At 34.2% G+C, this 12452-nt stretch overlaps 2 long non-coding RNA genes across 2 annotated transcripts in view; one reads left to right on the forward strand and one right to left on the reverse strand.

The window, feature by feature from the left end:
• Nucleotides 1-7553, forward strand: part of LOC108370439 (uncharacterized) — a 9249-nt gene extending 1696 nt beyond the window's left edge. Inside the window, exons 2-3 of the long non-coding RNA XR_001848632.1 lie at nucleotides 3268-3278; nucleotides 7543-7553. This is a non-coding gene — a long non-coding RNA (uncharacterized LOC108370439). The remainder of the gene's footprint in view (nucleotides 1-3267; nucleotides 3279-7542) is intronic.
• LOC108370438 (uncharacterized) overlaps nucleotides 1-11270 on the reverse strand; it is a 12935-nt gene extending 1665 nt beyond the window's left edge. Inside the window, exons 1-2 of the long non-coding RNA XR_001848631.1 lie at nucleotides 11260-11270; nucleotides 4948-4954 (exon numbers count right to left, since the gene is read on the reverse strand). This is a non-coding gene — a long non-coding RNA (uncharacterized LOC108370438). The remainder of the gene's footprint in view (nucleotides 1-4947; nucleotides 4955-11259) is intronic.
• Between the last annotated feature and the right edge of the window lie 1182 nt (nucleotides 11271-12452).

Raw genomic sequence — 12452 nt, forward strand, 5'->3', positions numbered from 1 at the left:
TTTAAATAAACAATTGGGCATTATTCTCTGAAGTCTTCTGAAGAGAAGCAGAGCTTTCAGATTGAAAAATTTTGATTTCCATGGATTCTATGCCATTTCTACGAAAAGTCTTTTTTTCCCCATACAAAATACATGGGAAACTTTGAGCGCTTTGAGCGACCTCTAAATATATTTTGATGTTAAAATAAATAAACAGGGGTATACTTTTTTCGGTATAGAACAATCCTAGGGGGTGAGAACATTAAATTTCCGACTTTACTTTTTTTTGGACCACCCTAATGTAGATACATATCTACAGTAAAATAAATTAGTTTTGTAAAGAACCGGCCGGTTTTCCCTGCAGGGAAAGGTTTGAAACGCTTGAGGAATGATGTGGAAACTTTTCTAAATTATGAAGATTTTACATACTAGCACACTTATGTATGTACATACCAGAGATGCCCACTGGGGAGAATTCTCCCATTTCGGTGGAATTTGAACTTTGTGGGGTGTTTGGAATTTCAGGAGAGTATGATATGCATGCTGTCTTGACCAACACTTTTTATTGCCCTTATTTCGAATATATTATATATAATATGTAAATTATTACATATGCATTATAGTTATTTAGGGCTGTGTGAATGCTTATTTTACTCACATAAATAATCAACTAGTAATCGAATTTTAATGTTGATTGCTTTCTTTTTGAAAAATTTCCCAAGCCAATTTTTCCATACTCAATATATGTATGAAAAAATAAATTTTAATCATTCCTCAAATTACACGAGTAATACTTCGTCTCCTTTAGGAGATTTACCTATTAAATTTAATAAATCCAGTTGATAAATCACAACTGTCTCTATTGCCACTAATGGCGTTTCCTTTCTACAAAAAAAAAGGTTACCACCTCTTTGCCCTCTACGCACAAATATTAAGAATAGGGCAATGAGAAGGAAACATTTTTTGTAGCAACGAAAACGCCATAAGAGATGTGTTTGACGTTCACATTTGTAAATATTTGACGTTTGCTTATGTATAATTTATAAACGCAGGTGCAGACATTGAAATACGATTAAATGAACGAAAATATTACTGGCCTCTTCTTCATTATTCGAATCATTTTCCCGAATTTAAGAAAAATTAACAAGACGGGTAAGAACAACATTTGTGGAAAGAAACATCTTTGAAGATCAGTTGAGGAAATAAACTCTCTTCCTCATAAGAGGGTACCGAAAATCCAACAGTGGGCCTTTGACATATCATGAAGACCTACATAGCAAATATGTCTCCGAATAAATTTTTTGAGTCGAATTGAGTTCTAGGGGAAGTTTGGTGCAATGTTATCGAAAAAATAATAATTGCCGAATTTTATAAATTTTATGACGCTGCGCTAAAAGATTTATAAAAAGCGGAGAAGACTCTGGGTGATATGAGCATAAAATAAAACATATTTTCGGAATAAACATACATATGTACAGTAAAATAAAATAGTTTGTAAAGAACCGGCCGGTTTTCCCTGCAGGGAAAGGTTTGAAACGCTTGAGGAATGATGTGGAAACTTTTCTAAATTATGTAGATTTTACATACTAGCACACTTATGTATGTACATACCAGAGATGCCCACTGTGGGGTGTTTGGAACTTCGGGAGAGTGTGATATGCAGGCTGTCTTGACCAATACTTTTTATTGCGAATAATATGTATAACAAATTATTGATTCTATTAAAAACTTCATATTACCGTATAACATTCTAAACATAACATTGTATATTATGAAATACCGAAACAAGATAAATAAAGGCCTGTCCCTTTATTTGGAATATATTATATATAATATGTAAGTTATTACATATGCATTATAGTTATTTAGGGCTGTGTGAATGATTATTTTACTCACTTAAATAATCAACTAGTATTCGAATTTTAATGTTGATTGCTTTCTTTTTGAAAAATTTCCCAAGCCAATTTTTCCATACTCAATGTATGAAAAAATAAATTTTAATCATTCCTCAAATTACCCGAGTAATACTTCGTCTCCTTTAGGGGATTTACTTATTAAATTTAATAAATCCAGTTGATAAATCCCAACCGTCTCTATTGCCACTAATGGCGTTTTCCTTTCTACCAAAAAAGGGTTACCACCTGTTTGCCCTCTACGCACAAATATTATTAAGAAGAGGGCAATGAGAAGGAAACATTTTTTTGTAGCAACGAAAACGCCATAAGAGATATTTTTGAANTTCTACCAAAAAAGGGTTACCACCTGTTTGCCCTCTACGCACAAATATTAAGAAGAGGGCAATGAGAAGGAAACATTTTTTTGTAGCAACGAAAACGCCATAAGAGATATTTTTGACGTACACATTTGTAAATATTTGACGTTTGCTTATGTATAATTTATAAACGCAGTTGCAGACATTGAAATACGAATAGATGAACGAATATTACTGGCCTCTTCTCATTATTCGAATCATTTTCCCGAATTTAAGAAAAATTAACAAGACGGGTAAGAACAACATTTGTGGAAAGAAACATCTTTGAAGAGCAGTTGGGGAAATAAACTCTCTTCCTCATAAAAGGGGACCGCAAATCCAACAGTGGGCCTTTGACATATCATGAAGACCTACATAGCAAATATGTCTCCGAATAAATTTTTTGAGTCGAATTGAGTTCTAGGGGAAGTTTGGTGCAATGTTATCGAAAAAATAATAATTGCCGAATTTTATAAATTGTATGACGCTGCGCATAAAAGGTTTATAAAAAGCGGAGAAGACTCTGGGTGATATGAGCAAATAATAAAAAATAAAACATATTTTCGGAATAAATAGTACTTATATGGAAATATCTCTAAAGGTTTAAGCTGATGCCAGACGTGACATTAATAACTTTGCCTGCAAAGCGCGTATGCCAAAATGAACACCTAGAAAACAATTTTGTACTGTTTTTATACTCGTGAACATTTTTGGGGATTTTATATATTTAGATTTAAAAATATCAGCTCAAATTAGGACGACACAAAATAAATATTAAACCAGATGATGGTCAATAAATATTAAACCGCAAAAAGATGGGAGTTGGCCATATTTTCGCTTCGCGATGTAGCTAAAATGATCTATGTGGCATGCTTTGTGCATTTTCATCAGGGCTGCCAATATAGCTCTTTTCCCGTCAAATCTGGCTTTCTCGAAGCCTATTTAACGGCAAAAAATGAGAAATTTCGAGAAGAGGGAAATCCAGCTTTTTGAGAAATTTTTGACGTATTTTTAGCGTTCTCTCTTATACAATATAGTACATACATATGTATTTAAAATTACCAGATATTTTCGATAGGGTTAAAAGGGATTATATGTTTCCAGTGGGCAATGTTTTGCCTGCAACGCATGAGGAGATAGAAGGTGTTTTAAAACATTTTAATTACAGTGATGATATCATAGAAAAAATAATAATTAATTACATTAGAATTAATTTTGTAAAATGGAATAATACAAGTAATACAATGCAATTTTGAATAGAAGTTCAAACTAATACGGATGCAGATGGAAACAAATGGTTTTCCGATCTGGCGGAATTTTCCCTTAATTTACTTTCACTCCGTTGGTCTAATGCAGACCTGGAACTTCACTCAGTCAGCTAAACTTTGTGCAAACAAAGCTACGCAATAGTACACACTTCTACTATATAAGTAGTTATATTAACTTTTAATCTTATTTTTAATTTCTGACGAAGTTCGATCCCAGCAGTATTTTCGATTATTAATTTTAATTTCAAGTAGTGCTTCAAATGAATTGCTTAAAATTATATTAATATAAACCTATTTAGTTTTTATTTTTTTGTTTAGCTTTTTCCAGCAGATTTTTATAAAAATCTGGATTTTTACTCGAAGTGCGAATCTGTCACGCAAAGCGAAGCAAGCGTTTTATCTGGCAGCAGCTTTAACGTTAAATCTCGTCAGTGGGCCAAATCTTCATTAAATCTCGCAATGGAGATATTGTATTATGGTTATTTCAAATAATCGTAATCGTGAATAATTAAGTAATTGATTGACCCAAGTTTACCCATTTCAAGTTCCGCAGCTCATTCAAAAAACGTTCCGGTTCGCCTCAGCTCATCATGCCTTTACAGTTGTTTTGATCGTTCGCATCAAGTAGTTATGACTCTTGAATTTCTTAAGCTCATGCCTTACTTTAATTATTACAAAAATTTACAAATATACGGCAATAACACATTGATTGAGCTAGTATTAAGCGCTTTCGGCTTTGTTGTCTTTTGATTAATATTATTATAGGCAATTTTTATTCTAAGCATTTTAGATCAGCGACTTTTAATTCTAAGAGAGAGGAAAATAAGCTGTAATTTTCTGTTATATCAATTAGATTTAAAAAAATGTGTCATAACTATATTCAAGGTTTTTGTAAGAGTGCAATAAATTAATGATTTTTTTTTTGAAGAGTTCTATCGAGCCAGATGTTTTGTTTGTCCATAGCTAAACGTCCGGTATTCTTGACCTATGCCAAAAATTTCACTTCACATTTTACATCAGTAATGAAATCGGAATGTTAATCACCTGACACTAAATAAGGGATGGAAAAGTAAACTCTGACTTTAGTCCTAAATCTACTTTTTGTTGAAAAACTCGACTTTTTGGAATCGAGTTCTGCCGCTTGAAGTCTAATCTAATCGAATCTCCTTCGATGACTTTACGACTTTTGTCTACTAAGTAATTAATGTAACATAATTACCTAATACCATGTTCTGACCGACAACGAAAACACTTTGAAAACGAGTTTTGGGATTGTAGGCTGAAGGCTGTTTACACCGGTTGTTAGTGTTTTCGTTGCCATTTCTTANACTTTGAAAACGAGTTTTGGGATTGTGGGCTGAAGGCTGTTTACACCGGTTGTTAGTGTTTTCGTTGCCATTTCTTGCATCTTTTGATTACGGTTTTGCTACACAAAAACAAAACTAAAACACTTTTCCTTCATTTTCTTTTCATTTACAACCTTTAACTTTCATTCTTATTTTACTTTGGCCAGCCAATTAACAATAAATCCGAAATGGCGTATTAAAGATTATAAAATATGACTTCCACTCCGATAAATAATCGAAAAAAAAAACTAGTGAAGACACCGATAGGAATGAGTGGAACGTGAGTTTTCAAGTAGTTTTCAGAGAAAACTGGTTTTCGCTTGAGAGATTTACATGGACGAAAACACAAGTTTTCAGAACATGGTTAATTGTAAAGTTTTAACATCCTATTGCAGTAGTGTAAATCCACTTCATTTATATAACATTTAAAATATATCGATACTGTATTGAAATAAACGGCAATTCAGAAACAAGTGTTCAAGACTACACACAATTTTATAACGACTTCCAGTTTAATATGGGTTCACTGCTTAAACATTGATAAAACAGTCGATGATTGTATGTGGGTTTCTGAATTATTTAATTTTAACATTTAAATAGTTTTAAATTTCAGTGCCGAATCTCGTGCAATAAGTTGATAAAATATAATTTATTTTAATTATTGAAAATTATAATTTGACTAGCAGACCCGACGAACTTCGTCCCGCCCAAAATAAATTTTGTGTACACGGTCAAAAATGTGGGGGACTACTGCCTTTTTTAATCTTTTATAGTCTCTTTTTTAAACCAGTCAATAGTTTTAAGCAATTTTTAATATATTGTGGTTTAAATTTTAGTCCAAAAAGTTGGTGATTTAAAAATCAAACCAAAATGTTTTAATTCTAGTTTCTAGGTTTCATATATAGAAAATTTGGTTTAAAATCTAAACCGAAATAGAAAATGTTTGCACACAGCGAACTGTGGTGTTGATTCAAGCTCAACATATGAAAGCACATTTACATGCGTGGCTATAGCTGAGTGTGCAAAGCTGGTTGGTAGAATTGGTTGCTACTAAGGCTGTCCGAGTTCAATCCCCATCAGATGGAGCATGAAATTTTATTTTTATTTTTTATTCTTAATTGTGAAAATGTTTGGGTTTGAAATTTAAACCGAACTGTTTTAATTCTAAACCCAACATATGTGCCCTCTTTTTTTTAAATTTAGAAGGTTTGTATTTGAAACTGAATTTATGTAGTTTGGTCATATATGTAGTCCAAAAAGTTTAAAATTAAAACCGACATTTTTAACCGTGTATTGAAACATTTTGGTCCAACATTTTCACCAAGAGTTCACGTTCATGATTTTTAGTGACGCATTTGTCTTCTAATATTACGTTTGGTGGTTGTCAGAAGGCATATTTGCCGTCTTAAATAACTTAGCAAAACTCCACATGCATACAAAGATACGTAATAGTTTCAGTGCGTTTGAAAGGCGACACGTACCCTTTTCAAAGAACCCCAATTTTCTCTAAGTGCATGATTTTGATTTCATATATCTCTATACCATTTTCGAGTAATTTACCATGGGAGGTGCCACGTCCCTTTTTCCAATAGCCCCAACTTTTCTTCATGACCAGTCGCGTTTTATGTATCTTGTACATACCAAGTTCCTGTACTCTTCCATGGACACATTCAGAGATATGCAGTATGAAAAATTCGATGTGTATGGGAAGTGCCACGCCTCTTTTTCCGCAATTTTTATCCATGAATATGCAAATGTTTTCATATATCTCCATATCATATTCGAGTAGTCTACCATGAACACTTCCAGAGATGTGCAATATGAGAAATTCGGTTTGTATGGGAGGTGCCACGCCCCCTGCACCTAGCGGTATGAAATATATTTTACATCCGATTCTTATACGTACCATATATAACACAAAAAATTTCATAAAGATCGGTCGAGCCGTTTAGGAAGAGTTCGATTTTTATATGTATATTAGATAAGCACGATGCGAGAAGCATAGAAAAAATTTCGGAAAATATTTTTTCTCGGGTTCACAACTATCCTATCTTTTAAGTTGGAACCAGCAATACACACCCACAAAATTTCATTGAAATCGGTTAAGCGGTTTCGGAGATTAGCGTGCACGAACACAGTGACACGGGATATTTATATGTATAAATAGAAGATACCCTACTATAAGCACCTACCATATATACGTTTGCTTACCAAATTTTAATTTCCTTTGAATTATGGTTTTGAAATTATAGCTGATAAAATTTTCCACGCCTATGGGATGTGCCACGCCCCCTTTTACAAACCCATTTATATATAAGCACCTACCATTGATATATCTGCATACTAAATTTCAAGTTCGTGGGACTTATAGTTCCTAAGTTATAGCTGATCAAAAATTCCATGCCTATTGGATGTGCCATGCACTCTTTTCCAAACTCATTTATATACATATACCCTAATATAAGTACCTACCATTAAAATGGCTGCGTACGAAATTTCAAGCTCAAGCGACTTATAGCTCCGGAGTTATAGCTGATAAAACATTCCAGGTCCATGGGACGTGTCGCTTCCCCTTTTACAAACTCACTTATATATAGCCTACTATAAGGACCTACTATAGATACGTCTGCGTACCAAATTTCAATTTCACGTGACATATGATTCCGAATTTTCCACGCCTATGGGATGTTCCACTCAGTAATATATGCCTTACTTAAAGCGCCTACCATAGATATGCCTGAACACCAAATTTCAAGTTCTTGGGACTTATGGTTCCCAAGTTATAGTTGCTAAAAGGTTCCACGCCTATGGGATGTGCCACGTCCCTTTTTACAAACTCATGTATATATAGCCTACTGTAAGCACCTACCGCAGATATGTCTGCATACCTAATTTCAATTTCATGTGACTGGTGGTTGTGAAATTATAGCTGATAAAAATTTCCACGCCTATGGGATGTACCACGCCACCTTTTACAAACCCCTTTATATATACTTTACTGTAAGCACCTACCACAGTTATGTCTGCATACCAAATTTCAAGTTCGTGTGGCTTATAGTTCCGGAGTTATAGCTGATAAAATATTCTTATGGGATGTGCCACGCCCACTTTTACAACCTCATTCATATATACCCTACTATAAGCACCTACCATATATATGACTGCGTACCAAATTTCAAGTTCATGTGACTTATAGTTTCGAAGTTATGGCTGATTAAAAATTGCACGCCTAAGGGGGGTGCCACGCCCCTTGTCAGATCCCAATTTTTTTCACCCTATTATAGGCCCAGGTGTCATGGCAATACTCTGTCAAAATTTTGTTCGATTCTGTCCGTCCGTTTAGACTGCAACCTGGCACATACATACATACATACTTCCACAAATATATAGTAGATGTTCATTACTTAATAAAGGCAGATATTAATTTCTTTAAAAAATTTTCGAAAAGTCAATTTAAGTCATAAAGTCGACTATCAGAGGGGATTAATCGACTGAAAGGATCGAAAACCTGAAAGTCGATTCTGAAGTCAAGAATCGATTCTGCATGCGCCTTTTCCATCCCTACTCTAAATTGTGACATGCACTGATATATCTACATTTGGTCAGTTTTTATGTAATAATGAAAACGCATTTGACACCACATTAACAGCAGTTTTTGATGACAGTAATTTTGACATATGTAATGAAAACAAAGCATTAGATACAGTTTATAAATACGGTGACCAGAATTCTATGGCCAAAGATTGGAACATTTCTAAAGCATCGTATTTGAACATACAATTTTGTGTTTAGAGTAGGGCTGTGCGATTATTCGATTACTCGAGAAAGTTGGTTAATGAATTATTCGGTTAATCAATTACTCGAGTAATCAAGATTTTGAATACTCAAAACGATGAATAATCGAGTTACTTGAAATATGATTACTCAAAAAAAATAATTTTGCTCGTTAAAAGAGTTTGCTTTGGAAAATGCTTATTTTCTTTTTTACATTCTGTATATGAAAAAAAAATTTCGTTTTAATTTTTGAAAACAGAAACGTTGTTTTCAAAGTATCAAGGAACTTTAACTACTTTATACATATGTAAAGAGTTGAAATGTTGATTACTCATTTTACTCGAAATGTTGATTAATCATAAAGCAAATTACTGAAATATTTTTTTTTTTTTGTTAATCATCTTGATTACTCAAGGTAACTGAACTTTTGAGTAATCATAATTTCTAATTAATCGAATAACTGATTTATTTACTTTAAGATTAATTAAAATTTTGAGTAATCAATTAATCGCACAGCCCTAGTTTAGAGTAATAAATTTATAGTAAAAAAAATATATTTTTAAAGCAGGCTTTCTAAATATGAACGAAATCGGACCATAAATACGGGTTTTTCAAATATCTCGATTCCTGCGCCACCTATGGAGTAATTCGTCTTTCGTATTGTATAATTATAAAATTTTGATCCAACTGAGAAGCTTCAAGTCTCTGTCTCTAGGTCATCGGGAATCGGGAATCGCAAAAAATTTTAGAAAAAAGGTTTTTTCTTAATAGCGGTCGCCCCTCGGAAGGCAATGGCAAATCTCCGAGTGTTTTTCTGCCATGAAAAATATCATAAAAATACAATCGCCGTTCGGGTCCGCGTAAAACTGTAGGTCCCTCCCCTTTGTGTGACAGGATCAAGGCGCACGCCACAAATCGGAGGAGAAGCTCGGCCAAACGCTAACATTTGTGTAAGCGCCAATCTATTATTATTATTATTTGTTGACCGAAAAATAAAAAAAAATTAACTTTAATTACTAAATAAATACTATTAAGTTTTGATTATAAAAATAATTGTTTGAACTAGATTTTTGATTGATTCTATTTGAGTCGAAATCGATAATCCGTAAATCCAGCCGGATTTTAGCCAGTATCCGGCCGGAAAGTCGGATAACAGAAAAATGACCGGATAATCCGGATTCCAGATATCTACCGGATACCCGGCATATACCTATTAAATACAATATGCTGAATACTCTAAATAAAACAACGATATTCTTGGTTCTTAGGCATTTTTTACTTACGAGATTCAATGCTGTAAGCCGAAGATTGCAGAGAGTTGATATCATGGTAGAATATCAGACAACTGTTTCCAGTAGAAGAAGGAGAAAGTTACAGGCTGTCGAATCACAATATGGGTAAGTTCAATTGCCAGGTAGACGTAATTTTCGGGTAGGGATGTCAGTGGCAAAAATACATCGATGTTTTTCTTTGATTCGATGCATCGAAATGTACATCGATATTTTTCGATGCATCGAAGGGCATACATCGATGCATCGATTTGCAATGGATTTTTCAGATAATGTTTCACAACAAAATATGTTATTAGCAAAATTGTAGAAAATTTTAAATAAATTACTGCAACTGAGCTAATTGTGTTTCTAACGGAACTTCTTGCAGCCATTTAAATTTTTTGGATAAAGTCACTTCTTTTTTTTTGAACAATTGAAAAACTGGAATGACGGTTCAATGTACCGTAGATGTCAGTTTTCAAAAAACATCGATACATCGATGCATCGATACATCGACTATTTATACATCGAGTGGAAAATTTTCGATGCATCGAAGCAAAACATCGATATTTTCGATGCATCGATGTTTTTTTGACATCCCTATTTTCGAGTAAACACTTTCAACGTCATTCTTGACAACCTCGATTATGAATTGCGGAAAAGATGCGAAAAGACTCACGAAAAAATTACAGTTATTACTTAATTCGGCAATCTGAATTTCAGTGGAATGTAAAATGTATAACTCGGACTTTGGTGGATGACAAACTTGTGAAAAAAATTTCTGAAAATAAGTTGAAACGTAATTCTCCATCGGACCTTTTGAACAAACGAGTTATTCCTAAACGAGGAGATAGCATATACATAGAATATTCATCAAATTAGTATTCAACTCGGAACCCACTGGTGGTAGCCGAGAAAGAGGGCAGCCCCCACTGCGATGGAAATACCAGGTGGAGAAGCACTTGGGATTTCTAACTGACGCCAGTTGGCACTGGAAAGAAACGACTGGCGTGCTTTGTTGAACTCGGCCAAAATCGGTTAGGCGGCTACAGCGCCAAATAGAAGAAGAAGAATGAGGACTAAGGGCCAGTGGTTCAATTTCTGGTTATCACTACCTCCCAGTTAAACATTATTTTCGACGATTTCGGCTTCATGCTTATAACATGTGATCGATAAAGCACCCGTTGTATTTAACCAGAGCTTCTACCTCCGATTTGTGTAAACCAGACATTGAACAATCGGCCCTAAATAGCTTAGCTATTCTGTGCATTTAGTCGGATTTACTCCAACGTACATAGGGGTATTTGAACGATTTAGGCGGCCATAAAGCAATTGGAACAATTTTTTAAGGAACTTAAATACTTAGTCACATTCGATAGAGAACATTCAAAATAACATTTCCCTTTTTTCTAACTTGCGCAGCGAATGCTCGCCGTTTACCGGAGACAACAAACTATGCGGAAAATGTGTTGATATCAATATTAAATGGTAAAATTTTGCAGGAATTATTAAGTATACAAGGTTTAATTAAATAGGAACACGAAGCAATGGTTTTGGGCATGTAGCCCTTTAGGTAAGTACGATTTTCAGCACATGCCGGATGTGGGAAAAGTGCATGAAGTTATATGTATGTAGATATGAACAGAAAAAAAAACTTACTTATATCGCACGCTTGCCTTTTGCTTTCACTTTTACAATTTGCCACTGCACACTAGGAATGGGTAGTGGGGGTTTAAATTCGATTTTTTCTGAATTTCGAACATTGTCTAAACATTCGATTATTCGATTCGAAATTTGGTGGTACAAGTTCGATTTAATTCGAATTTTTTCGAATTCTCAACAATTTTCTTACTGAAAATGTAAAAGCTTGTTTGTGAAAAAGATAGCTCAAATCGAAAAATAGACTCAATTGAACTTACAGTAAAGTGAATAATTATCCGTATCGCTCTTCTTAGCTTAACAACCAAAAATAAATAGTAATAAGAAGTATTTTTTTCTCAAATAAATATCTCAAAAAATATCAGAAAAAATCCAAAAATTTATCAAATGTATCACGTATTTTTTCAGTATCAATTTAAAAAAAAATTAACAAAATGTAAGTTAATACGGGGGCTAACACACATACCTGTGTGAATGTGCTGACGCCGCACTTCCCCAAACACGCGCATAACCAGTGCGGGTAATTGAACTCTCATGCAAAAATAATCGAACATACGTTAGCATAATTGAATCTATGGGAAGCGCAGCGTCAGCAGTTAATTCAGCCGGTTAGACAGTAAGTCATAGTATTAAGAAATATGTTGTATTCATTCCATTTGGGACAGCGGAAGCAGATGGTAAATATACTTGTACAAAACTAATTATTGTCTTTTATTTTAGGAAGGACAACTCGGGGCCGCCGTGCGGCCCCCAACTTTAACTTTTTCGGGCTCACGGATGTGAGCTCGATGACTGGCGCCCGAGCAGGGACCCACTGAAAGTGTGGGTCTCTGAGGAAGGGCCTCCTTAATTGTGGGGTCTAAGGAAAAGGATCCTCTTAACTGCTGGAGTCCTTTTTCAAGTG

Source organism: Rhagoletis zephyria, unplaced genomic scaffold, assembly GCF_001687245.7.
Source record: "Rhagoletis zephyria isolate East Lansing unplaced genomic scaffold, Rhagoletis_zephyria_1.1 Rzeph_scaffold_04229, whole genome shotgun sequence".
NCBI classification, from domain to species: domain Eukaryota; kingdom Metazoa; phylum Arthropoda; class Insecta; order Diptera; family Tephritidae; genus Rhagoletis; species Rhagoletis zephyria.